Source organism: Poromitra crassiceps (genome assembly GCF_964638095.1).
Source record: "Poromitra crassiceps genome assembly, chromosome: 2".
Lineage (NCBI taxonomy): Eukaryota > Metazoa > Chordata > Actinopteri > Beryciformes > Melamphaidae > Poromitra > Poromitra crassiceps.
In genome coordinates this window covers 71,540,277-71,568,164 of record NC_139624.1, presented here as the reverse complement: position 1 = coordinate 71,568,164, position 27,888 = coordinate 71,540,277, and the positions used below count along the sequence as shown (strand labels likewise).

Below are 27,888 nucleotides of genomic sequence, written 5' to 3'. Positions count from 1 at the left end.
TTTCGCCAGTTTGCTTTAATGTGCGCGAATGATTAGATTATGCCCGCTGGAACATTAAGCAACGTGTGTAGGCTACTCCTCGCCCATGATTGAAGGACCGCTGTCGCGGAAAATGACTGCACCCGTTTCCACTTGCGTCCCCTTAAGATCATACCGCTCTTCTGACTTGGTCGAAAGTGGTGAAATGTCGGGGACGACGGGGTCGCGCTTATACCGGCACGGCGCCTTTCTCACTTGCAGGCATTAGACCACGTTCCGGTCATTTTGCGGTACAAAGCGCATGTGGGAAAAGGGCTTCAGAGCCGCGGAGCAACGCGCGAACACACACACACACACACACACACACACACACACACACACACACGCGGTGTGTGTGCACAGTGCACACACCGATACTCATCTCTCTTTCTTTCTTTCTCCGTTTCCCTCCCCCCCTCTCTCTCGCGCTATCCGAGAGACAGAAATTTCCCTGCTGTAGACTGGACACGCCCACACAGTCCGCGGGAGAAAGTACACTCTAAAAAATAATGAAATCTCATGAGTTTTGCCATGGCTGTCAAACCTAAATTTATATACTTTGCGACGTTCATCATCGTTCAAATTCGGCTGGTGGCTTATTAACATAGGATCCTGTGATGTGATGAACTCAAAATGCTAAATAATAAAGAAATATTTCTGGTTTCCAGGGACTTTAAACTAATATATGTATGTGTTTCTATATACACAATTTAACTTGGGCTTTAATATTGGGGGGGGGGGGTGATAGTGGAGTTGTTTTCTTAACACGTTGACTGCCAACGACGTATTGATACGTCAAGCAGAATCCAACCGTTGACTGCCAGCGACGTATTGATACGTCAAAAAAATCGTTTTTTTTTTTTTTGACGGTGGGGCGTTGATCAATCCCTTTTACGTCTCCTATACAATTATTGGAGGTATTGAATGTGTATAATCTATTTTACCGACCCACTAAGTGTTGACAGTGCTCCCCCAGACGAGCGAAATCAAAGAAAAAACTGCCGCGGGAGCAAGCCATTCAAGGAAATGGCGAGGCGATTTTACAGTAATCCAGACTTGTCTTGCCCGAGAGCGGCCGCGCAGGCAGCAGCACACAGAGAGCGGAGAGCGATTTGCAAAATAGATTATAGGTGAAACACACTTTGAAACACCTCAGAAAGGCCAGAATCAACATCTGCCCATCGCCCACGCATTCCCCGGCCCATCTTGACTCGCACAAGGAGCGTCCGCACGCAGGCAAGCAGGCAGGCAGGCACGCAGGCAGGCAGGCAGGCAGCAGCAACGCGCTTCTGACACGCCCGCTGTAGAGCCAGGAGGAAGGAGGAGAAGACACACGGAGGGAGGAGTTTGAATGAGAGGGGTGTTTCCTGCTGTTATGGAGGAAATTACTGTTCAAAACTATTGTTTAGAATGTCTGACGGTCTTACTGATGCCAAAAATGAATGGTTAAAGTGACTGTTCTATCGAATTTCACAAAAAGCCATTTATCTCTGAATAAATTTCCAGACGCTGAAACCATGCTGTACTCAACGGCTAATATCTACATAACTACTAACTCTACAAACTAACTCTTTTAGACAGAGAAAGCACACATTCTATTAGTACTTTTCTGAACTTTGTGTTCACAAAGTCCAACCAGAAAATTATGCTCGGCTCTTGTAAAATGAGCCAGAATCCTCAAAAAAAGGCCTGGCAGAAGCTACCTACAGTAAAAAAAAAACGGCTGGCAGTCAATGTGTTAAGATTGTTGTTCAAATAAAAACCCCTCAGATCGGCTAAAGTTAAGAAATGATCATTGTCATCATCACAGAAGCTTCCTAATTTAATGTATCAGTCAACATCAGTCACGTGGGGTCACTGGGGACCCAGGGGTAGACAACAAACAAACTCAGCTGCGTGCAGCATGTAACAGCAAAGATAATTGAGAATGAGAAGACAAGAGTATAGTGCCTTTTTGAAAATGGCGCTGCGGCCATTTTGGCCTGAAATACGGCTCCTTGCTCAGACAGAAGCCTAGTCTCTCCAAAATGGTGGATGTGTAATGTCGCATCTTTACAATAAAAGGTATTTGATTACAGTAAGCCTCCGTTTCACAAACACAACAACAAAGGACGGAGACAACTACTTTTCACACTCTGTTTTGGATTAAGAGGATGTCCTGAAGTGTGACGGTGGATTAAAGACTTGATGACAAAACATTAGGGATGGGCATTTCTAGCAAAAACACTATTCGAAATTCGTTGGCCAAAGTCGACTTTTAATCGAAATTCGGAAAAAAAAAAAAAATGTAAAAAAAATTAAAAATGTTTTTTTTTTTTTTTTTTTTTTTTTTGTGTGAGTGAAATGTTGCATTGTCTCCCCTGATTGTAAGTATAGTCGAATCGCTTGGTTTGAGCAAGTAAAACAATTTTTATAAGCATTTTAAGCAAGGTTTATGGAAAAATGAATGGCGGATGAAATCCCATGAAGAAGGAGAGGTTGCTTATAAAAATTGTTTTACTTGCTCAAACCAAGCGATTCGACTATACTTATAATCAGGGGAGACAATGCAACATTTCACTCACAACAAAACAAAAAAAAATCAAAAAAATAATAATCAAAAAACGAATTTCGAATTTCAATAATAAAAGTCGACCTTGATAATAACAACGATTATTCGAAAATTCGAAATTCGATGCCCATCCCTACAAAACATCGTGTGATTTGGTGGATTATAGTCTTAATGACAGAAAGAACAGGACACCCGATGGATTAACGTTACATGGATGAGAGTTACTGCCGAGTGCTAACTTTCTGGTTAACTGCATGTAACGTTACACTTTTATCGTCCATGCATTCCTGGGAGTGCTTATTATTTTCATGAATGGATTTATCTTACGTCGCTGGATTTGGAAGGGAAAGCAAATTGGTGAGTTAAAAGTTTAATGGGTCTTCCTACGGGTCTCACTATTTGCCAGATTGCACGTTTTAGTTGAATTCAGATTCAGATTCAGATTCAGATTTCTTTATTTGCCATTGTGTAAAACACATAGGAATTTGTTTTGACATTGACAGTGTGCGCATTTCTTAATCTTTTCCACATATAACACCAAGACAACAACACAAACATAGCACAGTGCAGGAGGTATAGATATAAAGTGCAGAGTTAAGGAACATAGTGCAAAGATGTCCGGTGACACTGCCTAGGGGGCAGGGGTGGGAGGGAACCCAGAGGCATTTAGCAGCCTGGCGGCTGAGGGGAAAAAGCTCAGTCTATGGCGGACCTTTGTAGCCTTCGGCAGCCGCAACCGTCTCCCAGAGGGGAGCAAATGCATTGCATTCATTGAATGCTTTTCCGTTGAGCGAAGTACTTGGTAAACTGTACCCCCCGCCCTCGTCCACAGCAGCAGCATGCTTGCGCTAGTAAAACATGGAGAGCATAACGTTATCTGATGTAGTCTACATTGAAAAACGTAATTAAAAGTCTGTCTGCAACATTAGTCTCGCAGTGCCAGCCGTAGATGATACCTCCATCGTTGATGACATTATAGTGACTAGTGACTAGCTGCCCTCTCTCTCCCCCCTCCACTGCAGTTGCAGCAGCATGCTACGCGGCGCTAGCAAAACACAATCAGACAGCATGGCTGCCTGCTTTCGGTAAAGCAGCTTCTTCAATATGCCATATGATGAACAGCAACCTTATCTTGCCCACAATTTACTAATAAGGCTGTCTTAAAGTGAACTTCATTTAAATATAGGCGAAATTGTCTCAGGTACAATGACATTACCTTGACTTCGTGTTTGGAGCCTCCATGCAGAACGGTGATGTGCGTCCTTGCGTGGCCGGCAGAGGCTGCTCAGGCATCGGCCGCTATCGGAGCTCACATCCGCCGATAACGATAGTTTTTAAAACATGCTATCGGCGCAGATTAATCGGCCAATCCGATTGTGTGTGTGTGTGTGTGTGTGTGTGGATGACAGTCTGTCTTTCCAGGTGTTTTGTGTGTGTGTCTGGATGACAGTCTGTCTTTCCAGCTGTTTGTGTGTGTGTGTGTGTGTGTGTGTGTGTGTGTGTGTGTGTGTGTGTGTGGATGACAGTCTGTCTTTCGAGGTGTTTTGTGTGTGTGTGTGTGTGTGTGTGTGTGTGTGTGAGAGAGAGAGAGAGAGCGAGAGAGATACGTGCAGGTGAGGAAGGCATTGAGATGGTTGCACATCATTAAGCACAGAGTAGACACTGGTCCTTCATCACAGCATCACACAGCCTCTGGAGCGTACTGCTGCTCATACTGTCTGCTCTGCTACCCTCTCAACACCAAGTATTGATCAGAGAGCCTGCGTCACAAGGAGCCAATGCAGCATAGCTATTGAGCCAGCCTGGAACAACGAGGAGACAAACAAACAAAGCTCTAACATCATCTACTTGATCTTTGCACTCACCTTGGCAAGGTCCCTGAGGCTCATTGAGTTGGGACAGTCCAGGCATCAAGGTCCCTGAGGCTCATTGAGTTGGGACAGTCCAGGCATCAAAGTCCCTGAGGCTCATTGAGTTGGGACAGTCCAGGCATCAAAGTCCCTGAGGCTCATTGAGTTGGGACAGTCCAGGCATCAAAGTCCCTGAGGCTCATTGAGTTGGGACAGTCCAGGCATCAAGGTCCCTGAGGCTCATTGAGTTGGGACAGTCCAGGCATCAAGGTCCCTGAGGCTCATTGAGTTGGGACAGTCCAGCCATCAGTCTCATGTAGATATATCCCTCAAAGAAGCAGTGATTGTGGCATTTGCTCCTTTGACCTTGTCTGTTTTGAGAAAGTTCTTCACAGAGGGATAATCTTGTTTCATTTCAACAACAACCTGTTGTTTGTGAAAACAGACATGTCTGTCTGTACGTGTCAGTGATGAGATAAGTGGGGGGTAAAATGTCCTTGGTTTTGCCTTTTAGAAGCTCATAATAACTCTGCTCTGCTGTGTTGGTGTGGCTTCTCTCAGGCACTACGTGAACAGTACAGTGGCTTTCAATCTTCTTCTCCTATTTTGAACTTTGAGCGCGGAGCTCGCAGGACAGTCAGTGGGCGCACAGCTGTTTTACCCTGATCATGTGTGTGTGTGTGTGGGGGGGGGGGGGGGGGGGGGGGGCTTTATCTTGCAACCATGTTTGTTTGAAAGGCAGCAATCATAGAATAATTCAAATGACAACAATACTATTCATGATCAGTTCAAAGCACAGAATATAATGCATTCATGTACAAAAGAGTCGTGCAAAATCATCATCATTTCTTGACCTCTGCCCTTGACCTCTGCCCCCCCCCCCCCCCCAATTGTAATGGGAGCTGGCCCCTTCTCGCTGGCTAGTGCAGTACTGATTAGGGATGCACCGATCCACATTCTTTCACTTCCGATCCGATTCCGATACCTGAATTTGGATATCTGCCGATACCGATATTATGCCGATACAGATATTTTTCTTGAATATACAGTATAGGCAAAGATTTGGCCAATTAAAGATTTTTTTTATATACCTTGCAAAAAGCAGACAAAGTTAAGAAAATATACAAGGCAAAGAAGGATACTATTATACATGGGCAAATTACGGCCAGCGCTGGAATTGCAATTTTTTTCCCCGATTCCGATCCGATTCGTGAATTATGTCAGTATCGGCAACCGATACCGATATTGGATCGGATCGGTCCCATCCCTAGTACTGAACACGTTAACCTTCTCGCTGGCTAGTGCAGTACTGAACACGTTAACCTTCTCGCTGGCTAGTGCAGTACTGAACACGTTAACCTTCTCGCTGGCTAGTGCAGTACTGAACGTGTTAAACTTCTCACTGGCTAGTGCAGTCCTGAACACGTTAACCTTCTCGCTGGCTAGTGCAGTACTGAACACGTTAACCTTCTCGCTGGCTAGTGCAGTACTGAACACGTTAACCTTCTCACTGGCTAGTGCAGTACTGAACACGTTAACCTTCTCGCTAGCTAGTGCAGTACTGAACACGTTAACCTTCTCGCTAGCTAGTGCAGTACTGAACGTGTTAAACTTATCGCTAGCTAGTACAGTACTGAACACGTTAACCTTCTCGCTGGCTAGTGCAGTACTGAACATGTTAACCTTCTCGCTGGCTAGTGCAGTACTGAACACGTTAACCTTCTCGCTGGCTAGTGCAGTACTGAACACGTTAACCTTCTCGCTGGCTAGTGCAGTACTGAACATGTTAACCTTCTCGCTGGCTAGTGCAGTACTGAACACGTTAACCTTCTCGCTGGCTAGTGCAGTACTGAACACGTTAACCTTCTCACTGGCTAGTGCAGTACTGAACACGTTAACCTTCTCACTGGCTAGTGCAGTACTGAACATGTTAACCTTCTCACTGGCTAGTGCAGTACTGAACACGTTAACCTTCTCACTGGCTAGTGCAGTACTGAACACGTTAACCTTCTCACTGGCTAGTGCAGTACTGAACACGTTAACCTTCTCGCTGGCTAGTGCAGTACTGAACACGTTAACCTTCTCACTGGCTAGTGCAGTACTGAACACGTTAACCTTCTCACTGGCTAGTGCAGTACTGAACACGTTAACCTTCTCACTGGCTAGTGCAGTACTGAACACGTTAACCTTCTCACTGGCTAGTGCAGTACTGAACACGTTAACCTTCTCACTGGCTAGTGCAGTACTGAACACGTTAACCCGGAAATCCTAAAGCCATTTCTATATTTTGACTAAATTCATTGAGTGTCTGGCTGGATTTGTGACAGGCTACCTACCTATATCGTGAGGGGAGGATTTCCAAAACGCACCTCAGGGAGGCTTCCCCCAAACCCGCTGATGTAAAGCCCTCTGGCTCAGAAGAGAGGAGTGGCTTTGTAGGGCAATACGGTTTACACCGAGGGCTACTTCTGCTGCCCTTGGACAGTGTGTGTGCGTTCATGTCTGTGTATATGAGTGTGTGTGTGTGTGTGTGTGTGTGTGTGTGTGTGTGTATATGAGAGAGAGAGAGAGAGAGAGAGTGTGTGTGTGTGTGTGTTTATTTTTTTGTGCAGTGTTATCTTTGTGTTTGTCTCTGTGTATGCATGCATGCATGCGTCCACATTAGGGCATTCCTTCTGACCTGTCACCTCCTGTTGTCGCTCTGGCCCCACATCACCATGGCGATGTAAAGTGGCACGGCTTGAGCTTAATTACCTCTATAAATGGTGAAGAAGAAGTCACTTTACACTTTGTATCTCTCGCTCTCTCTCTCTGTCTCTCTCTCTCTCTCTCTCTCTCTCTCTCTCTCTCTCTCTCTCTCTCTCTGGGTTGTGTCTTTGTCCCTGCTTTACAGGGTTTTTAACAGTATAGTCCTCCAGGGAGCAGAAAGGCAAGTTTTGGCAGCAGCTGGACGCTCTAGTTTGAAAACCGCCACTGTATGCAAATATCTCTCTCTCTCTCTCTCTCTCTCTCTCTCTCTCCTCCCTCCTTCGCTCAGACAGATTTACTACATAGCATTCTTGACGTTACTATGGTGAACATTTACCCAAAAGCCACTCCAGCTTGTGTGAGGCTGGCTCCTTGCATCAGATGAGCTTTCTGTTCCTGTTCCTTGAGTCTCAATTCTTTTGAAAGATCTTCCCCTCAGCTTTTGTTCTTAGGCTGTCATCTCTCTTGTTAGTGAGCTGTTGATGAAAGTGCACTGAAATTGTCTCCATGTCTCAGTTCCTCCTTTTTTCTAGTTTTTTTTTGTTTGTGTTTTTGCCTTTATTGGATAGGACAGTAGGCAGACAGGAAGGGTGGGGGGAGAGGGGGGATGGCATGCGGCAAGGGACCAATGCGCCGGATTCTAACCCGGGTCGGCCGCGTTAAAAACCAAGCCTTTGTGGTACGCGTTCTACCAGGTGAGCCACCGGGATGCCCCATTTCCATTTTTTTTAACCTGAAATGTAATTGGTCAGATGCGTACCGAATGAACCCGGTCCATCTCTGAGCCAGCAACGTTTAGAGAAACAAAGACATCTACAATCTCTAACACAATTTACTTGCTACTTAACTCATTGAGTGCCAGCCACTTTTGGAAAACGGATGCTCCCAGTGCCAGCCCTTTCAGAGCATTTTCAGTGATTTCTCGAGGCCCACAGAATATTGTGTGATATTACTATGTAAACACCGAACACGCCCAACGAACGATGAGACTATTGTATCATCAGCAAAAAAAAGTTTATTGATATCATTTTCCGTTCTTTAGTTATCAGCCGGAGAAGATAGGTTGTTTTCACCAAAAACAGACGTTTCAAACTAGAAGCTGAGATAATTAGCCTTTTGTGAAATGAAGCATTTCAAGCACATCACTGACTCTGAAGCTAATATTTTCTGATGTAGTGACACCTCAAAAATAATTTCCTTCAATAAAACAGCGAAAACAAATGAATTTTGCTTGGCAAAATAATATTTTTTAGCTGCAACCAGCAGCGCTGGCCCCTGCGTGCGCAGACCCTACACCTTGCTGGTCTTGATTTACTGCTGGTGGGCATCAGATATTCTGGCTTGTGTTTGGCAATCTGTCCATCGAGCCTGCTGTCACAACACCAACACTGTTGTATGCTGCCCTGCATGCCCCACCCCCCTCAACTGCACACTCCTCCTCCGTGGGAGTGTCTCTGGTGGCTCTCTGCTGCGTTTGCTCTGCACTGAAAAGTGCGCTATGCCCAGCTTTTTCACAGCGTTCTGCCGTTTTTGTCGCCGGCTTCCAGCTGAGATGTAACTTTTCAGAAAGACGCTGGTGTCGGCAACTAATCATGTGGAGGGGCTGTCGCAGCGGAGACGGAGGGGCTCAATTGTGGCAGCAGATTGGCTGCTGTTCACAGGCACAGCTAACGTTATGCTTCATGCATATCGATGCATACCGATTCGGTTTCCGTTTCCCCATGACTTCTTCTCTGTTTTTTCCTCACCTTTCTCTAATCTGGAGAGCACTGTCGCCACCTAATGGGTCCGTAAAATAGCTTATACACATTCGACATCCACCATATTTTTACAGGAGATGGATCAGGCTTTGATCCACGTCCCACCGTCAAAAAACGCAATTGACGACTTTAGTCGTCATTGGCACTCAATGAGTTAAGAGTGTTGATGTGTCCCAAGCTTTTGACACTGGGTGTCCTGGCTGCCTCCTCAGTGAGGTTATAGGGGCGTCACAGGGTGTCCTGGCTGCCTCCTCAGTGAGGTTATAGGGGCTTCACAGGGTGTCCTGGCTGCCTCCTCAGTGAGGTTATAGGGGCGTCACAGGGTGTCCTGGCTGCCTCCTCAGTGAGGTTATAGGGGCGTCACAGGCTGTCCTGGCTGCCTCCTCAGTGAGGTTATAGGGGCGTCACAGGGTGTCCTGGCTGCCTCCTCAGTGAGGTTATAGGGGCGTCACAGGGTGTCCTGGCTGCCTCCTCAGTGAGGTTATAGGGGCTTCACAGGGTGTCCTGGCTGCCTCCTCAGTGAGGTTATAGGGGCGTCACAGGGTGTCCTGGCTGCCTCCTCGGTGAGGTTATAGGGGCGTCACAGCGTGTCCTGGCTGCCTCCTCGGTGAGATTATAAGGGCGTCACAGGGTGTCCTGGCTGCCTCCTCAGTGAGGTTATAGGGGCGTCACAGGGTGTCCTGGCTGCCTCCTCAGTGAGGTTATAGGGGCGTCACAGGGTGTCCTGGCTGCCTCCTCAGTGAGGTTATAGGGGCATCACAGGGTGTCCTGGCTGCCTCCTCAGTGAGATTATAAGGGCGTCACAGGGTGTCCTGGCTGCCTCCTCAGTGAGGTTATAGGGGCGTCACAGGGTGTCCTGGCTGCCTCCTCAGTGAGGTTATAGGGGCATCACAGGGTGTCCTGGCTGCCTCCTCAGTGAGGTTATAGGGGCGTCACAGGGTGTCCTGGCTGCCTCCTCAGTGAGGTTATAGGGGCGTCACAGGGTGTCCTGGCTGCCTCCTCAGTGAGGTTATAGGGGCGTCACAGGGTGTCCTGGCTGCCTCCTCAGTGAGGTTATAGGGGCGTCACAGGGTGTCCTGGCTGCCTCCTCAGTGAGGTTATAGGGGCGTCACAGGGTGTCCTGGCTGCCTCCTCAGTGAGGTTATAGGGGCGTCACAGGGTGTCCTGGCTGCCTCCTCAGTGAGGTTATAGGGGCATCACAGGGTGTCCACTCACACCGACTGTGCTAACGATGCTGAGAAGCTGTTATTGACCGGGGATGGGATGAGAGGTCACGGCTCATTAGATTGCTGTGTGCATGTCCACCTAATGCTCATTATTCCTATAGGCTTCCCTTCCCATAGGTGTCTCATCACACCCGAGCATAGACAATAGGATAGTATAAAAATGTCCATTATTGTGATAACTTTGCAGTTATATGGACAATGATTGGCGTAGAATCATTTAGGGATGCACTGATCCACATTTTTTCACTTCCGATCGATTCCGATACCTGAATTTGGATATCTGCCGATAGCGATATTATGCCGATACCAATATTTTTCTTGAATATACAGTATAGGCAAAGATTTGGCCAATTAAAGATTTTTTATATAAATAAAATAATAAATAAAAATAAAAATATATATAATAAAAAATAAAATAATAAATATATATATAAAAATATAAAAAAGCAGGCAAAATTAAGAAAATATACAAGGCAAAGAAGGATACTATTATACATGGGCAAATTACGGCCAGCCCGCGTGCGGCCCGTGCTGGAATTGCAACAACAACAAAAATCCCCCGATTCCGATCCGTGAATTAGTGCCAATATATACCGATATTGGATCGGATCGGCCTACAATCTTTATCTTTTCCTTCTCTTGCCTAGGCCATGTAGCCTCCTTTGCATGCTAAGCTGTGTCTAACCAACCCCTTGACATGCAGGAGAAGGTTAATTGATTCCTGCTGTCCACAGTCTCTGCATCTTCTAGCTTCTGGAGAGGAACATCCCTGTGTTATCGCTGCTTTGTGCATTATTAATGTTTTAATAGATGCCTATGAAAAGAAGCCAAGGGCATTTTGACTTAGCCTCTGCTCAGCCTTTACACAGCGGGACTGTTAGACCACTGTTTATTTACCGGAGTCGAGGAGGAGGTGGAGGAGGAGGGAATGTTCAGTTTGGGAAGAGAGGAGCTGTTCTTTAACACCCGCCGAGACGCCGGTCTCAACACTGCTCTTGTCTGCACACCCGTCCCGCACACGCACACACACACACACACGCACACGCACACGCACACGCACGCACACACACACACACACACACACACGCACACACACACACACACACACACACACACGCACACGCACACGCACGCACACACACACACACACACACACACACACACACACACACGCAAGCAAGCACAAGGAGTGTGTTCTGCGCTCTCCCCCGACAAATTTAGAACGAGAACAGCTGCTCTCAGTCCCCCTCTAGCTGTGTGTGTGTGTGTGTGTGTGTGTGTGTGTGTGTGTGTGTGTGTGTCCGGCAGATTAACCATTTTCAGAGAGAGTGAGTTGCAATGAAAAGTCACTTTTTATATAATTCAGGATTAGTAAATGGCTCCTTGCTGTGCTGCTCACCCAGGCAATTTCATTAAATAGTGTGTTGTGTTCCAGCAGCAGCCAAAGCAAAGTGCAGACTGTACACACACACAGAAGGCGATACACACCAACACAGCAAGTCCCCTGGGAGGCAGCGTCGTCCCCGCTGCACTCTGCCACTCTGATGGATCACGTTTCAGGCCTGGGCAGGGCAGGGCACACGTTCGCCCCGCGCGCTCTCTCGGAGGCTGCACGGCGCATACATATCCTGACTGGAGGTTTTAAATATCTCGCCCTCCCCTCTCACACCGCTCTGCTAGCCACAGTGGCCCGTTCTGTTACTCAGCAGCACAGCTACCAGGCTACCTTTTGAGCTCTAGAGAGCATTTCCTCTGCTCGGACTACGACTAGCTATTCCTCCTCCTCAGCCGGTCACGATGTACTACTGAAGCAACTGACTGACTCTCTGTGGGTGATCCGTGCAGCGCTGATGAGTCTGTCAGTCAGTGTTACCAACATATTTTCTCTCTCTGCAGCTTTGACAGACAGAGTAAGGGGGGGGTGAAAATTTCGCCAATTCAACGCCAGTGTGGGTCACATCACACGCAGTGTAGGAAATATAAAAAAAATATATTTTGCAGGCAGATTTTGCCCCCACGGTCTAAAAAATGTGGGCATTTACACAATTTTGGGGGCACTTAAAAAAAGTATTTACTGCATAAAGTTGCTAAAGCGTAGTGTGAATAACAGACAACCAGCTTGCAGGTGTTGAGTGTGTGTTAGAGAGGCAAATTAAATGAATTGAATGAAAGGAAAATTATAGAAATCTTGGGGTCAATTTCTGCCCCTGGATCATGGTTTTTAGGGGCATTCTGAGATTTCTTGGGGGCATTTCTGCCCTTGACCCTGGCTAAATTCCTACACTCATCACACGTGGCTCCAGAAGCAGAACAACTGTAGAAGGCACATAGTTAAGTTTTGACCAATGAGCACTTCTCACTCAACCTGATTGACCAATCACCACTGAGCCCTTTTTTTTTTTTTTTTTTTTAATGTAATATACAACAGTTATTATCCAAACCCAGTCCGTGAGACTTCTGGCAGTGTTGTGTTGACAGTGTAGGAGGGTTCCTGGGGAAATACCAGGGGCTTTGTCTGCTAGTGGGAATGCTGAGAAGCCTTTGTTTGGAGCTATGTAAGGGTGCATTCTTTCTTTCTTCTTTTTGGCTCCTGAGTCAAAGTGGCTCCTGGATCCCCCTGGCCCTCGCTGCACGCGCTCAAATTAAATCTGTCCCAGGAAATCTTTGAGCTATTTTAGTTGTCGTCACTGCATGGAAACATGCTGTAGGGGATTGTAATTGTTCTTAGTACATTTTTGGGACTTCACTTTAGACATTATTAGAAATTGACCCTGGAGATAAAATACAATTAATTAAAATGTAGATTTTCAGAGAGCGATGGTATGTTAATTCGACGGCTCAGTGCTCCGTGTGCAGACCTGTGTGTTTGGGCCAGATGTCATGCAGTGATTGTGAGGAGCTCAGGAACCCCAACCTCCAAGCCATCAGTACTAATGATTGAATGTCTGGGGGGGGGGGGGATTATATGATTACAATGTCTGTCATTTTGGACAAACGACATTGGCTCCTTAAGATGTTAAACAGATTGTGGTTTAATTGAAAAGCGTTTATGCGGCCGCATTCATTATAGCGGAGAGCATGAAACATTTCCTTGCATTATTATCTTCTGTAAATGTGTGGCTAGCTATATAACACTATTAATATCTCCGCTCTGCCACCGCATCATGCATCTAAATTACTTCTACTTTGGAAGTGTTTTATGGCTCAGAGCAATCAAACCAAGAGGCCACTTCACTTCTGATGCCCTCCATTCACTGCCAGTCTTCTGATGCCCTCCATTCACTGCCAGTCTTCTGATGCCCTCCATTCACTGCCAGTCTTCTGATGCCCTCCATTCACTGCCAGTCTTCTGATGCCCTCCATTCACTGCCAGTCTTCTGATGCCCTCCATTCACTGCCAGTCTTCCTCGCTACTTTTGATCTCATCCCTCTCAGCTGAAGAATGCCTTATTTCTGTGTACTGTCTCTGGTTGAGCTAATCAGCATTGTGAACAGAAACGTGTTTTCCTATGCCTGTTGTTGTTGTGGGACGGCAGGAAATGAGTTGTTCTCAATCTCAATAATTACCGTGTTGATCCTTTTATTACTACGGTAGGTGAACAGTATGTCCTGTGATGCTATCGGTATCGGCGCCATTGAGTGCACCGTCTCCAGTGTTTCCCCTAAGATGGAGTTGTAGCACTTGCAGTGGCGGTGAAGCGGTTGAATTTTTATGGCGTTTCTCAGAGGGTCTCTCTCCATATGTCTGTATGTCGCAGCGAATGAAACAAAGAGGTCAGTTCGCTGAAGGAAAGTGGGCAGGGCGCAGATGATTGCAATATAAACAAAATGGGGGCATTCACACAATTTTGGGGTCACTTAAAAAAAGGATTTACTGCATAAAGTTGCTAAAGTGTAATGTGGACAACAGCACACTGTTTGTGTGAGTGTCTTCTTCATCATCTTCTTCAGACAACCAGCATGCAGGTGTTGAGTGTGTGTTAGAGATGGAAATTAAATGAATTGAATGAAAAGAAAATTATAGGAATCTTGGGGTCAATTTTTGCCCCTGGATCATGGTTTTTAGGGGCATTCTGAGATTTCTTGGGGGCATTTTTGCCCTTGACCCTGGCTAAATTCCTACACTGAATCACACGTGGCTCCAGAAGCAGAACAACTGTAGAAGGCACATAGTGAAGTTTTGACCAATGAGCACTTCTCACTCAACCTGATTGACCAATCACCACTGAGCCCTTTCTTTTTCTTTTTTCTTTTCTTTTATAATACAACAGTTATTATCCAAACCCAGTCCGTGAGACTTCTGGCAGTGTTGTGTTGACAGTGTAGGAGGGTTCCTGGGGAAATACCAGGGGCTTTGTGTGATAGTGAAAATGCTGAGAAAGCTTTGTTTGGAGCTATGTAAGGGTGCATTCTTTCTTGATGATTGCAATATAAACAAGGGCAACTTTGGCCCAGGACCACAGCTGAACATCTGCCAGAGATTGAAGATATGGAAAAGATATTTAAACCTGCCAAACTTGGGCTGTTGAAAGCTGTAGTTTCCTCGAATGGGCTTGAGTTGCGTGAGGTCACCTGGTTGCTACATGACGCATGTGGTCCTGGGCCGAATTTGCCCTTGTTTCTTCTGCACAAACACTTGCAAAGCACACTCTACATAGTCCTGTCCTGCCCATGGACCTATTATAAGATGGACTGGGCATTGTTCCCGTTCAGTGAAGCCGCTGCATGTTAGATCGCCACTCTGGCGGCTGAATCCAGTATTAGGTCACAAGGCCCGCCTCCCCATGTTAGTGGATGGGAAAATCACAACCGAAATAATCACAGTATACGTCAGATACTTTTTTTCCAAAGGTGGTTTGTATCATTTTAGATTTTAGATCATTATCATGCTAATGCCTGTGCAAGTGGTCATTTTTCTGATCAGTTTGTTTTTAAGTAGTTATTTGACATATAAAAATGGATGATTGACAGCTGTGGCAGCCAGTCTCAAGCCGTCATTGGCTGGACAGGCTCTTCACATTATAGATCTATCGTCATAGACAAGACACACGGCTTCATGTTATCTAACGCTCCCTGGAAGTCGGGTGGCTCATGGGTTGGCTGTGCTGGCTACCAGACATCAATGGACCCCAATAAAAAGAACATTGTTTTGAGGAATGAAAACAAATGTTTTGTGCGCGAGGAATTAACGTTGGTTGGGGACTGAAATAAGTTCAGAAAATATGTGTTTTATGAGTTACTCCAGCTACGTTATACTGTAGGTACACAATGGTTTTAACATGCAGGCTAGCATTAGCGTTAGCTGCTTGCGCTAGTCGGCTGTTTTTCATATTACTATAACTTAACAACCGATAACGATAGCTGGAATAACACAATAATTTTCACAAACACATTATTTTCAGAACTGACCAGGTTGTCCAACTGACAGGAAATGTGTTTTATAACGTTAACTCCCGTCCCGGGTATAAGATGATGAGGCCTAGTAGTACACAACCACCATTAGCTCATCGCTAACAGGTTAGCATGACATACAAACAGACGTTTTATTTTTTGTAGGCTATTAAAGCAACAAACGTTTTTATATGCATATCTGGGGGAAATGCTTTGACTGTGGGGATGTTCATTCTTCACAAGCTCCTCTCTTAGTAACGATATATCAGGCAATAGACCAGGCAGCCTGGCTCACGTCTAGGCTAACGTTAGGTTGGGCTACCTACACACACTACCGGGGGGGGGTACAACAACGTAGCCTCACGGTTAGATTTGTTAAACCAACATTTGCGCCAAAAGAAATGTAATCATAAAGTTAATCAAAATGCCACGGAAACATTAGGCTAATCAACACAGAGCTGTTCATCCGAGAATTTCCCCCAGTGAGAGGCTGAGCCAAGCAGCCCTGGCTCCTCTTGCGGGCTGAGAGCAGCCCGGAGGTCTGACTTGTCTGGCTGATACAACTCAATCTCCGACAACGGAGAACGTTACAGGCGGCACTACCCACAACACTATACCAGCAAACAATGTTGCGTAAAGCATCATGGTTAGATTTGTAAAACCAACATTTGCTCCAAAAGGAATTAAATCATAAAGTTAATCAAAATGCCACGAAAACATTAGGCTAGCTTAGTCAACACAGCAATCCCCCCAGTGAGGCTGAAGGTGAGTGAGGCCTGCCTCCACTTCCGGCCCGCGCTGAGAGCCAATGCTGAGAGCACTCGGCAGCAGCCCGGAGGTCTGAAATCTCCGACAACCAAAATCAGATTTTCATACAGGCATCATTTTGATAAACTGATCTCATAGTGGGAATCTTCCTGGTTACTTTTGGCGAGACAAAAAATATTACAACTTAAAGTGTCATATTTACAGAGCTAGACTGTATATAAATACACAACGCACTGTGCGCATTCTAGAAACAGCAGCTCTACATAAGAAAGTTCAAAGGGGCGTGGAGCTCTCAGAGGTTCTAAATCAAGGGCGCTACTGCGCAGACTCTGGTTCACTGATCTGGCCGGATTTTGGCTTCAATAAAACATACAGGGAAGAGATAGGGACACTCTCTCCATTCATATATCTCAGTGGTCCTGCCTAGTAGGAGATAGTCAATAATACAATTGGATTTGGGGAGCACAAGCTAGTAAACGTTGGCTCAAATGTAACAATCATGATTCTGTATTAGAATGAATATCCAGACAGTCGCCATAATGAAAGATGTTAGCGGCTACCTGAAGCAGCAGCAGAGCAACATCTTCACCCTGGAGATGGCAGTGGAGTGACGCACACTGGAGGTTCAGTTAACATCTGTTAACAGTACACGGAAGCTGACGGAGTTCGTTAAAGATCCTTGTTTCAAAATGGAGCCTGGCCTCATACAGCTCTACGAATATTTCCTCAGTGACTTCGAGCACAGAATCAATCCATTGTGGAGATGATACTATGTTGCCAGACAGATGACACGTCCTAAAGATGCCATCACTTTCCTCGAGAAGACCAAGGAACAGGTGAAAAGCAATGACAAGACCCTGGCCCTCTTAAACTGGATATCGACGATAATTCCAGCCACAAAGAAAGTCATTGAAGAGTAGAGGAAATGTTGAATAACTCGCCTGGGGTGACGTCTTTCCACGGCCCCTTCTACGACCTCTCCAGCAAATATTACTGCACCATTGGAAGTTCCGATTTGGAACCATGCCTCTTACTACTGTACAAGGATGCTCTGCGCTACCTGGGATGTGTGGATATCAAAGAGCTGCCAGAGAAGCAGGAGAGGGCGTTCACACTGGGCCTGGCTGGACTGTTAGGAGAAGGAGTTTCCAACCATGGAGAGCTGCTTCTGCATCCTGTCTTGGAGTCTCTGAGGAGCACAGACAAGCGGTGGCTCATCGACACGCAGAAGATGCAGAAGATCCAGCTGCTCTGCTGTGTGATGGAGACGACTTTCACCAGCTCTGCAAACCACATGCAGCTGACCTGCCATGAGATGGCTCAGAGGGCCAAGATCCCCCGTCAATGAGACGGAGTTGTTGCTGATGAAGGCTCTGTCTGTGGGGCTGATCAAAGGCAACATTGATGAGGTGGAGCAGAAGGTGCAGATGTGCTGGACCTGCAGCAGATCAAAGGGATGAAGGAGAGGCCACATGAACAACACCACCATGCTGGTGGAGCAGCAGGCGTGCCACATCCTGACCTGTCCTGAACTGCACCCCCCCCCCCTCCGTCCTGTCTCCTGCTCACCCACAGGGATACTCTGCTGCACCTGCTGATTTCAGTTCTCCTTCCTTTGTGTTACTGTAAGCATTTATTACCAAACCATAAATTACAATTAACTACATTGTTGTATTTTTGCAAATAAAACATCTAGTTGGAACATTATTTAAAAAAAGGCAAAGGTATCTATTATTCCTATAATATTCCTACCGTATAATAATCCTATAGTGTTCCTATTGATATAGTATTCTTATAATATTCCTTTAGTACTCTCATACAATGTGCTTCCTACACCTATGCGTTGTGCTGACATTATCAGGTAAGCGCAAAGTTTCTTGTTTATATACTTGCAGGTGTGTTAATTGACCTGGATATGAAGTGTCCATAGTGCAAAATAATATAACGTTAGTTTCTAATGGGCGTGAGGGGGGATAAAAAATTACAGTATAATTCAGTGGCAGCGGCCATATTTCAGAATGCATAGGGGAAACACCAGAGCAAACGGTTGCTTTTACCACAAGACTACAGAAGATGACACGGACAGAGACGCTCTCTGCGTCCACGTCGCACTGAATTTATATTTTCTTCCTCTCCTCAGTGATATCTACTCAGCTGGCCTCCCAACTTGATTCAGCCTCTGGGTCTATTTGGGGGTGTTGTTCTTGTACAGAGAGCTTGTATAGAGAAACGCTCCTCCAGTCTGGTGTTGTGCCCTCGGAGCGGTGACCTGCCTATTGTTCTACCTGACCCCAGTGCTGCAAAGATGGAGACTGGAGGAGGAAGGGCTGCTGGAGGGCACAAGTGTTAATGCTCTTTACATAAGGGCAAGGAATTGACAAGAACATGTTGAATGAGCACACACAAGAACCATGGCATTTGATAGCTGTTTGCTATTTTCTGCACCGTTGTTCACCATTGTGAGGATATTGTCCATTTGGGTATTTTCCATGTGAGTATCCATATAGTTTATCATTCAGGCAACTCTTAGGAACAAAATGGAAGGAGTGGTTTTTTCCATAATATCTGTAAAGTAAAATAGCCACAAATTCATGATTTCTTTTTTTAGGTATGCACTGTATGCTGTAACTGCTTGTATCACCTCACTTTTGTTTTGCACTTTATGGTGAATTAAAAGCCAAGTTTTTTGCATCCGTATGCCTCATCCTTTGGAAAGTGTGCGAGCCTTTTTCTCTCAATGTTTGGACTGTATGCTGTAATTACATTGGCTGTTTTAATAGGGATAGATTTAGTTATTTTTTATTTTTGCGTGAATTGTTGTTGGTCACTTGTGCCCTCCTGTGCTGGCTGTACATAGCAAGCAAGGGCCATCCCAGGCCAGGCAGGAGCCCACTCTGAGAGAGATGGATGTAAAAAAATGTTTTCTGACCTCACCCTGTGGGGGAGCTGCTTTAGCAAGGGAGATACACACACACACACGCGCACTCTCTCTCTCTCTCTCTCTCTCTCTCTCTCTCTCTCTCTCTCTCTCTCTCTCTCTCTCTCTCTCTCTCTCTCTCTCTCTCTCTCTCTCTCTGGCGTTTGAAAAGAATGCAATGTTTAAAACTTTAAAACTAGCGAAGATGATTATGGTCACTTGCGTTTTGTTTGTTTGTTTTAGTTCCGAGTTTAAAGTGAAAGTGATCATCTCTAAGATTTCAGTTTTGTTCTCTTGGGTGACACCTATGGCGATGAGTGGTAATTGCAGGTGAGATCCAAACAGTGTCAATGGGCTCAATATCAGATAGTGACCTTTTTTTATGAAAATGTTTGAGATTATAACTTTAAATCAGGATTCTGAGAATAAAGGCGGAATTCTGAGAATAAAGTCAGAATTTTGAGATTAAAGTCAGAATTCTCAGATTAAAGTCAGAATTCTGAGGGAAAAAAGAAGCATACTATGTGACATCACTGACAATGTCACTGATGGTGGCACGGTGGCTCAGTGGTAGAGCTGTCGCCTCACAGTCAGAAGGTCCTGAGTTCGATTCTCGCCTGGGACACTGTGGGCGCTGTGGTTGTGTTCCCCCCCATATCTTCAGTGCCTACTGCCCAGGTGGGGTATCTCGTCGTAAGGGCCTTTCTGGTTGTGTGGAGTTTGCATGTTCTCCCCGTGCTCCCCCAGGGGGTTCCTCCGTATATAACCCCCCCCCACCAAAAACATGCAGAAGATCAGATCGTCATCGTCATCCGACCAGTGACGACAACATCCGAAGTTGGTCCCCGGGCGCTGTACGAGAAAGCGACCACTGCTCCTGGACTGCCCCCCGGAGGAAAGGACATGCCTGGATGGGTTAAATGCAGAGGACACTTTTCACCCGCCACCGTCAGCATGAGTGTGTTCTGGCCGCATGCATGTGTTGTGGTGTTCGTGTGACAATAAAAGACGGGGCTTGTCCCGTTACGAGAGTTGATGATATTATCGACGGTGTACCGGAATTTGAATGACGCGGGGTTCCTAGATTTTTGTGACGTCAAAATCCGGTCACGAGCCGAAAAAGGTTGGGAACCCCTGTAGTAGACTGAGGCTGCAAACGGTGGGGGAGCAGCTGTTCAGGAGAGTGGCAGCGTTCTTGCACCCAGGATGTATGTGTTTGTGTAGGGGTATGCACACCTGCAGTTGGGGGTTGATGGGGGTTGGGGCTCTGGGAAGTGTTGGGTCTTGGGAGTGAGTGTGTGCACAAGTGTGTGAAATTGTGCTGTAGGGAGAGGTGCATGGTTTTCCTGCAAACCTGCCGTGGTATTTGAACACCTGTGCTGTGTAGAGAGGGACTGCAGTAAACTCCCATCCACTCACACATTGAGAAGGCACCTCTGCTGCAGAACGGTCTATATGTAACCTGCAAGGTACCAGGGAAGAATGTGAACGAAAGCAGAAGTGTGTGCTGTCTAATTACTGTTATCTAACTGCTGCTGTTGTGCCACGATATTAGCGTTCACATAAGCCACTTCTTAACACGTTAACTGCCAATGACGTATTAATCCGTCAAAAATAATCCAACGGTTGACTGCCAATGACGTATTAATACGTCAAAAAATGATTTTTTTTTTTTTGACCGTGGGATGTGCATCTAACCCTTTTACATCTCTTATATAATTATTGGAGCCACCGAACGTTTACAACCCATTCCACCGACCCACTAAGTGGCGACAGTGCTCTCCTGACTAGAGGAAGGCAAGCAAAAAGCAGCCATTCTCATGAAAATGGATGGGGGAAAACGCTTTCGTTTTCGCGCTGATTGCTGGCGATGCGGGATTGCAAATTTGCATAATAGATTACAGGTGGAACACACTTTGAAACACGCAGCATAAATATGACCAGAATCGCAAAAGCTTCATCAAAGCTCTCAACCAAAACTCCAAGAAGCGAGCGAGTCCATCCAGACTTCCTCAAACAGCGGCCGCGCAGACAGGCAGCAGCAGCAGCAAAGCAGTGAGACTGGTGACAAGCTTGTGACGGCCGCTGCAGCCAAGAAGAACGCCCACGGAGGGAGGAGTTGGAAGCAGAGGGGGGTTTCCTGCTGTTATGGAGGAAATTACTGTTCAAAACTATTGTTTAGATGTCTGACGTCTTACTGATGCCAAAAATGAATGGTTAAAGTGACTGTTCTATCGAATTTCACAAAAAGCTGTTTATCTCTGAATAATTTTTCTGACGCTGAAACCATGCTGTATTCAACTGCTAATGCTTACATAACTACTAACTCTACAAACTAACTCTTTTAGACAGAGAAAGCACACATTCTATTAGTTCTTTTGAGATATTGTGTGTTCACAAAATCTTAGCAGAAAAGAATCCTCGGGTCTTGAAAGATGAGCCAGAATCCTCAAAAAACCCCTCTGGCAGAAGCTAACTACAGTAAAAAAAAAACGTCTGGCAGTGAATGTGTTAACATGCAGTGGAATCCGTATTATAACCTGCACCTAGCCAGTTGGCCTGCATGTTAAACAACAATTAGCCGGCCTATGCGCACTCCCGCGACTCCGTATCTTATCTACCTCGACCACCGGTATAAGATCCGCTTCCACGCAATCGCAGCTCATGTTTAACAGTTGCAGGTCATTATCCGCATATCCGTAGTGGGCAGGTGTGGCTCTTCGTGACTCATTTCACGTTCACTAGTTTATTAATTAATGAATCGTTCGGGCAATCGCTTATATCAACGAGCAAACTCACGGTTTCCTCAAGTGCTGCTGATAAAAATCGCAAGTTTGCTTTGCACATGCGGAGTGCTGATCATGAAGATACTGCCGCAAGCGTATTGGGAGAATTCTCGCAGCGACAGAGAAGTCCTCTGCAGGTTGTAAAGCTTATTATTATGTCCGTTAATTTAGCCACTAATATCAACATCATTTCAGCATAAATAACCTACTAGAACCTCAATTGATTTGCCATGGAGTATTTAATGGGCAGCTTTCATTTATTTGTCTGAACACTTTATGGAGCGCATCGTCTCAAAGCTCACAACACGCAACAAGGGATTTCGTTCTCAGATGTAGGCTACAGGTAACACAATATTCTTACCTTTTGCCCTTCAGTTGAAAGTAAAGCAAATATTCTCATGTTGTGAAGTAGGCTATAAGTCCGTTCTGAAAGCGAGTTGGATGCCCGCGTGTCAACCAGCTGCAGTCCCTCGTCATCGTGTCAATATAGACCGCTTCAGAAAATATATAGGCTATAAAGTTTGACTGACTGCACGTCTCATCTCTGGCTTGTTGCAGGTAGGCAACTTCTTAATTTAGATTATCTTTCAAGTTATTTAATTTCATGTTCTTCGATGCAAAGAGACATTTAATGTAGGCCCGCCAGTGTTCTTTAGGCTTAATTAAACGGGAATATATGACAAACTCAATTCACAAAGTGTGTGACGAGTTCATTCACTATAATAAAATACATTTGTTGGATAATAGCTTTTGTTTTTTGTGTTTTATTGTTTAATCTTAATGGGTCTGCAAACCCGAACCGAATTAATTAATTAAATAAGGAGCGGTGCGTGCAGCTCCTCTCTTTGCGCAGACCGCACCGCAGTGAATAGTTAGAAAATTATTTGGAAATCAAAAAATGATTTAAAATTTAGATTTCGTTTGCTAAGAATTATACAATAATGTGTTATGTATTTATGAAATGATCAGGCTACATCTATCTTTTTTCAATAGGCTACATTTTGACTGGGCCGGTAATTATTCTATAAGGCCGGAATTCTGGAATGTTGCGGCTCAATTGGCCGGCCAGAAAAAATGCTAGTGGAATCCCTGGTTTGGTTACAAATTCGCTAAAGCTGTTTCCTATCACATTTCTTTTTTTCGATAGGCCTACATGCTACCGCTATATTTCATCTTCATATCCTGGTCATATCCCGTAAAAAGACACGAGTAAACATAATTTCCTGAGGATATCGAACTCAAACAGGACACAGATTGCAACAAAACGAACAACAAAAATAAATCGGATAAAGTGTTTGTATGCCTTGTATCCTGGGTGGGTAATATTAGTATATGTCCTCATCATTATGGTTTGTCATAAGCAGGACGTGAGATAATCTGGGTAACTCTAAATGACGGTAAATGGGAAAAATATAGATGAAAATGTTAACTTGTAAATACCAGCATAATCGTTCAAAGTTACACTCTGAATATAGAGAAGATTGAGGATGTTCTTTGGGTTAGGGACATTGTTAGACAGTTAGACATTGATTCAACGTTGTACTCTGGTATATATTCTGCTTGTGGAGGGATTGGACAGAGGAGGATGCACTGGTGGTGACTTGGCCTGATACTTGGCACTGGGTGAAAAGGTGGGTGGGGGGCACTGCTGTATCACCATGGAGCCCCGCTATGATGTGCCTAATACCCCCCACCCAGGCCAGTCCAGATGTCCCCCCTCTGAGAGCAGCCAACACTCACGGGCCCTCGTTCAGCCACAACATTATCTGCCACCCTCTCTCCAATGCTCGCCCATTATCTATCATGTGCACTCAAATACACAGAGTGGCAACGACTTGGTGCGTCTCCCTCTGCTTCTGGATGCACTCTGGAGAGGACATCCGTCTCTAGGCCTGTGTGTTTGTGTCAAAGTTATATAAGTAAGGCCGGGTCTCTCTCCAAACTGGTTAGATGACGGCTTTGATCGGGAGCCGGTAATGACTCAAGGCAAGCACAAAAATGGTGGTAGTCAAACGCACAGCGGTATTGATGAGGTGCTGGCATATAGATGGAGAGTATTATGAGACTAGCTGCATGCTCCTAGCTAGCAAGGCAACGCGTTTTGCATCAGAACTATGAGTGTGCAGCTATATTCTCATCTCAATGAGGCACAGCCATAATAGCTGTAAGTTAACTGCGATCATCATACAATCAGTTTAGTAGCTAGTTTTTTTTATGCCCAGTCTTGCCTTTTTGAACAACTGTTACTCTTTTTACTCTCTAACCAAGCTGTAAACCAGAACGTGGTATAATGTTAGGCTAGACTAAACGTTAGGGTTGTGCTACAACCCAGGTTTTACGAGTGAGAACGAGAGCTCTCACTAGTGCCTACAACGCTGCAACGCAGCCCTATGGAAGACTGTCATTTTGCTCCAAAATTACTTATCATTAAAACCTGACCACCCACCCGTAGGTGGCGTGGTACCCCCTGGGGCTGACACGGATCCACGTGACTACGTCACGTCCTGTCAGCCCAGGGATAATCACTCTAATTTCTTCCAGCCCGCTGAGATCCGACGCACCCCGTGACGCATCGACACAGCAAGGCTGGGTAGTGAGAGCTCTCGTTCTCACTCGTAAAACCTGGGTTGTAGCACAACCCTAACGTTTTACTTCGTTTCGAACTCAAGCTCTCACTAGTGCCTCAATTCAACCGACCTTGCTGCCGGGAGCACCCCACAGGGCGACCCGAAAGGCACCGGTGAACCACAGCCATATGGCAACGTTCATGCCTGACCGTCTGACATATTAGAGTGGCAACGATACTACTTTCTTGCCACCGACAGCACCGCGTGCGCGAATTGCGAACCGGACACGTCGAGACTGTAGTATCAAACAAAAGTGAGGACCATGAGGCCGCAGGACATGGAGTGCGTAATGAACGCGTCCTGGCCACATAGGCCAAGAGCGCCCTTACTGGGCACAGCATGTGCAAGCGTCACTCCTCACCCGAACTGAACGGCGGGGGACAGAATGCCGATAAGTCTATGACCATAGACCTAAAGCTGACATTAATATTCTTAGGTTGGTAAGCCGGGTTAGGTCGCAACGTAACCCTGCGCTAGAGATGCTGCGATCGAGATTTTTCAATTCCGATCCGATTTCGATATTTTAGCTCAAAACCGATCCGATTACGATCAAATTTCGATACCCGATTCGATACCGATTTCGATCCGATACCGATACAGCACATATTTAAGTCTCTCTATGCTGTCTGATAGCTAGCAGGCAACAAACATTTTTAGGGTTAGGTATGTATGTGTGTGCTTTGGTAATATAGTATGTAAACGATTTAGTTCATCTAATTCATTTGATGTAAAACTAAAACATAACAATCAAATTAGGGCTGGGCGAGATGGATGATTTAATATTCCATAGCTCTGACCTAAGCAAATCTGACATCACTATTGTGATATAATATTTTTTTTAGTAAAGTGTATCACTCAATAGTCAATACAAAAAAAAATGGCTTTTATAGAACCGAAAGCCTAGCTGCTTAGTCTGCAGATAAAACATAAAAAATTACATTTAGACTCTTATTGGCATGACGGCAACATATAAGCGGTCTGAATTTTGCATGGGGCCAGTTCTATAGTGAGGCATGGAAAGCCTCACTATACGCCATCATATCTGTGTCGTTTCACTTTTGACTGAAAAATGATGCCTGTAGTCTAGATTAAAGAAAATACATGTATGTGATGTTGACAATTATGTAGGCTATGTGCGCATTCGTTTTCCTTATAGATCATGAGTGCTCCGCAGCTAGCTACGTTAGCTTGCATGTAACGTTTAGCGTTAGTTGATTTTGGAGACACAAACCCTGGACGTTTCATTTTGAGTAGGCTAATGCATGAGGTTCTCTATGGTTTACGCCAGCTCTGGGAGTATGAAATGCTTTAAATGCGGGGGTTTTGGTCACAACAAGCTTGTGGAGCGCTGCCCTGCAACTAGATAGCCTAACCAGCTAGCTAACGTTAGCCAACATCACAACAGCTAACGTTAACGCCAAAACTCATCCCCACGTTTGGTTTAGCGTAACGCCAGCTCAGACTTTCCCCTAATCTCAGAAACCTTGCGGGACATGTATTGCAAATTGCAATAGTGGTTGTTTTGTTATAATTTGAAACTGTCAAACTGGTGCGGACGCGTGATTTTGAATCGCACATAGGTTAAGGACGGGTGTGTCTGACGTTTTGGCCCTGGCCATCCTAGGCTCAACGCGGCCTCTGTGCTGCTGCTGCTGCTGCTGCTGCTGCATGCTGGATAGAAATCCTGGAGCGGAGTCATGGAATGGAGTGCTTATATCGGAGCCTTGGATCGGTCATTTTCGCTGGAATCCGATCCGATCCGATCCATGTTTTTTGGCTGATATCGCGCCGATATCCGATCACATGATCGGATCGCAGCATCTCTACCCTGCGCCCATCATTCCCAAAACCACACAGGCCTGCTGCACCGAGAGGGCAATCAGGTCACCAACTCTCTTTCCTGACGACAAGGCCAGCAGCAGCGCGGTCTTTAAAGACAGAACCCTTAAATCGGCGGAGTCCAAGGGCTCAAACGGATGACCCGTTAGCCCGTCCAGCACCGTAACCAGGTCCGATTTGGGAAAAAACGCACCGCGACGGCGGGCGCAGTTTACGCGCCCCCTTCATGAAGCGCAAGACCAAAGGGTACGCCCCCACGGGGCTCCCTTCAATTCCCATATGGCAAGCAGAAATCGCGGCTACGTACACCTTCAGCGACTGCGGGGACTGACCCGCGTCAAGCAGGCTCTGAAGGAAAACAGAGAACTGGTCGCACACTGCAGTTCACTGGATCCACGCCCTTACTTGCTGCATAGTGCATCCCACATTATCAGGCAAGCCCTGGGCTAGCAACTGGTCCGGTTCAGGAGCCAGACCGCTAGCTTCCACCTGCCTGGGGAGGGGTGGAACACCTCCCCCTCCGCCTGGGATAGAAGATTGGCCCGTACCGGCAATGCCCAGGGCGGATCTTGCGCCAGGGAGACCAGGTCCGCAAACCATGTCTGCCTGGGCCAAAACAGACTAAAACGAGCCGGAGGCGCTGTTCCCTCACCCTGTCCAACACCTGACGGATCAGGGGAGTCGGGGGAAACGCATAGAGCCCCTCCCTCGGCCACGCGTGCGCTTTTAGCGCGTCATGACCTAACGGGGGCTGTCCTCCTGGATCGAGAACCACAGTGGGCAGTGTGTCGCGCGCCGCGATGCGAGAGATCGACGCAGGCGCGGCCAAACCTGGCCCAAACCTGTTCCATCACCCGAGGGTGGAGGCACCACTCCGTATAACGGGGATTGCCTCGAGACAGCAGGCCGGTCGTAACTCCGCCGTCCCGGCAGATAGACCGCTGACACTGAAAGGAGACGGGGATACACCCACAGGTGAATCCCCGCTATGGTTCAGCGCCCCCGACCGCACACCGCCCTGTTTGTTCAGGTGAGCGATCGCTGCCCTATTGTCCGAGCGAATCAGCACATGGTGCCCATGTGTGAACCGCTGGAAGTGTTACCTCCGCAGGCCGGGGGGACTGCGGAGGCAACGTTCTCTTTCGAGTCTGGCCGCACGCGGACTTGTCCGGCAGTGCGGTCCCCAAGAGAGCTCCCAACCAACAATGGCCCCACGGTGCCATTGATGGTGGGCTTGTCCTGAAGCAGAGCCCAGCGAATCGCCTTCAGCTCTAGCACGTTTATGTGGTGAAGCTCCTGAGCCTCCCACCGGCCGTTCGCCGAAAAATGCCCGCCAATCGCACCCCCTCCCCAGAGGGAGGCGTCTGTGCGAATCACCATCCTGAGCGGGACAGGGCCCCACCGAGT

The 27,888-nt window shown here is 46.4% G+C and overlaps 1 protein-coding gene and 1 pseudogene across 2 annotated transcripts in view; both read left to right on the top strand.

Annotated features, from left to right (window-relative positions):
- The window catches only part of slco5a1 (solute carrier organic anion transporter family member 5A1), a gene marked incomplete at both ends in the record, with an annotated part of 127,210 nt that overhangs the window by 21,954 nt on the left and 77,368 nt on the right, over positions 1 to 27,888 (top strand). The window lies entirely within an intron of this gene.
- LOC310791309 (26S proteasome non-ATPase regulatory subunit 13 pseudogene) lies at positions 16,852 to 17,843 on the top strand (annotated as a pseudogene). Its single transcript has one exon. The product of its transcript is annotated as a 26S proteasome non-ATPase regulatory subunit 13 pseudogene (transcript).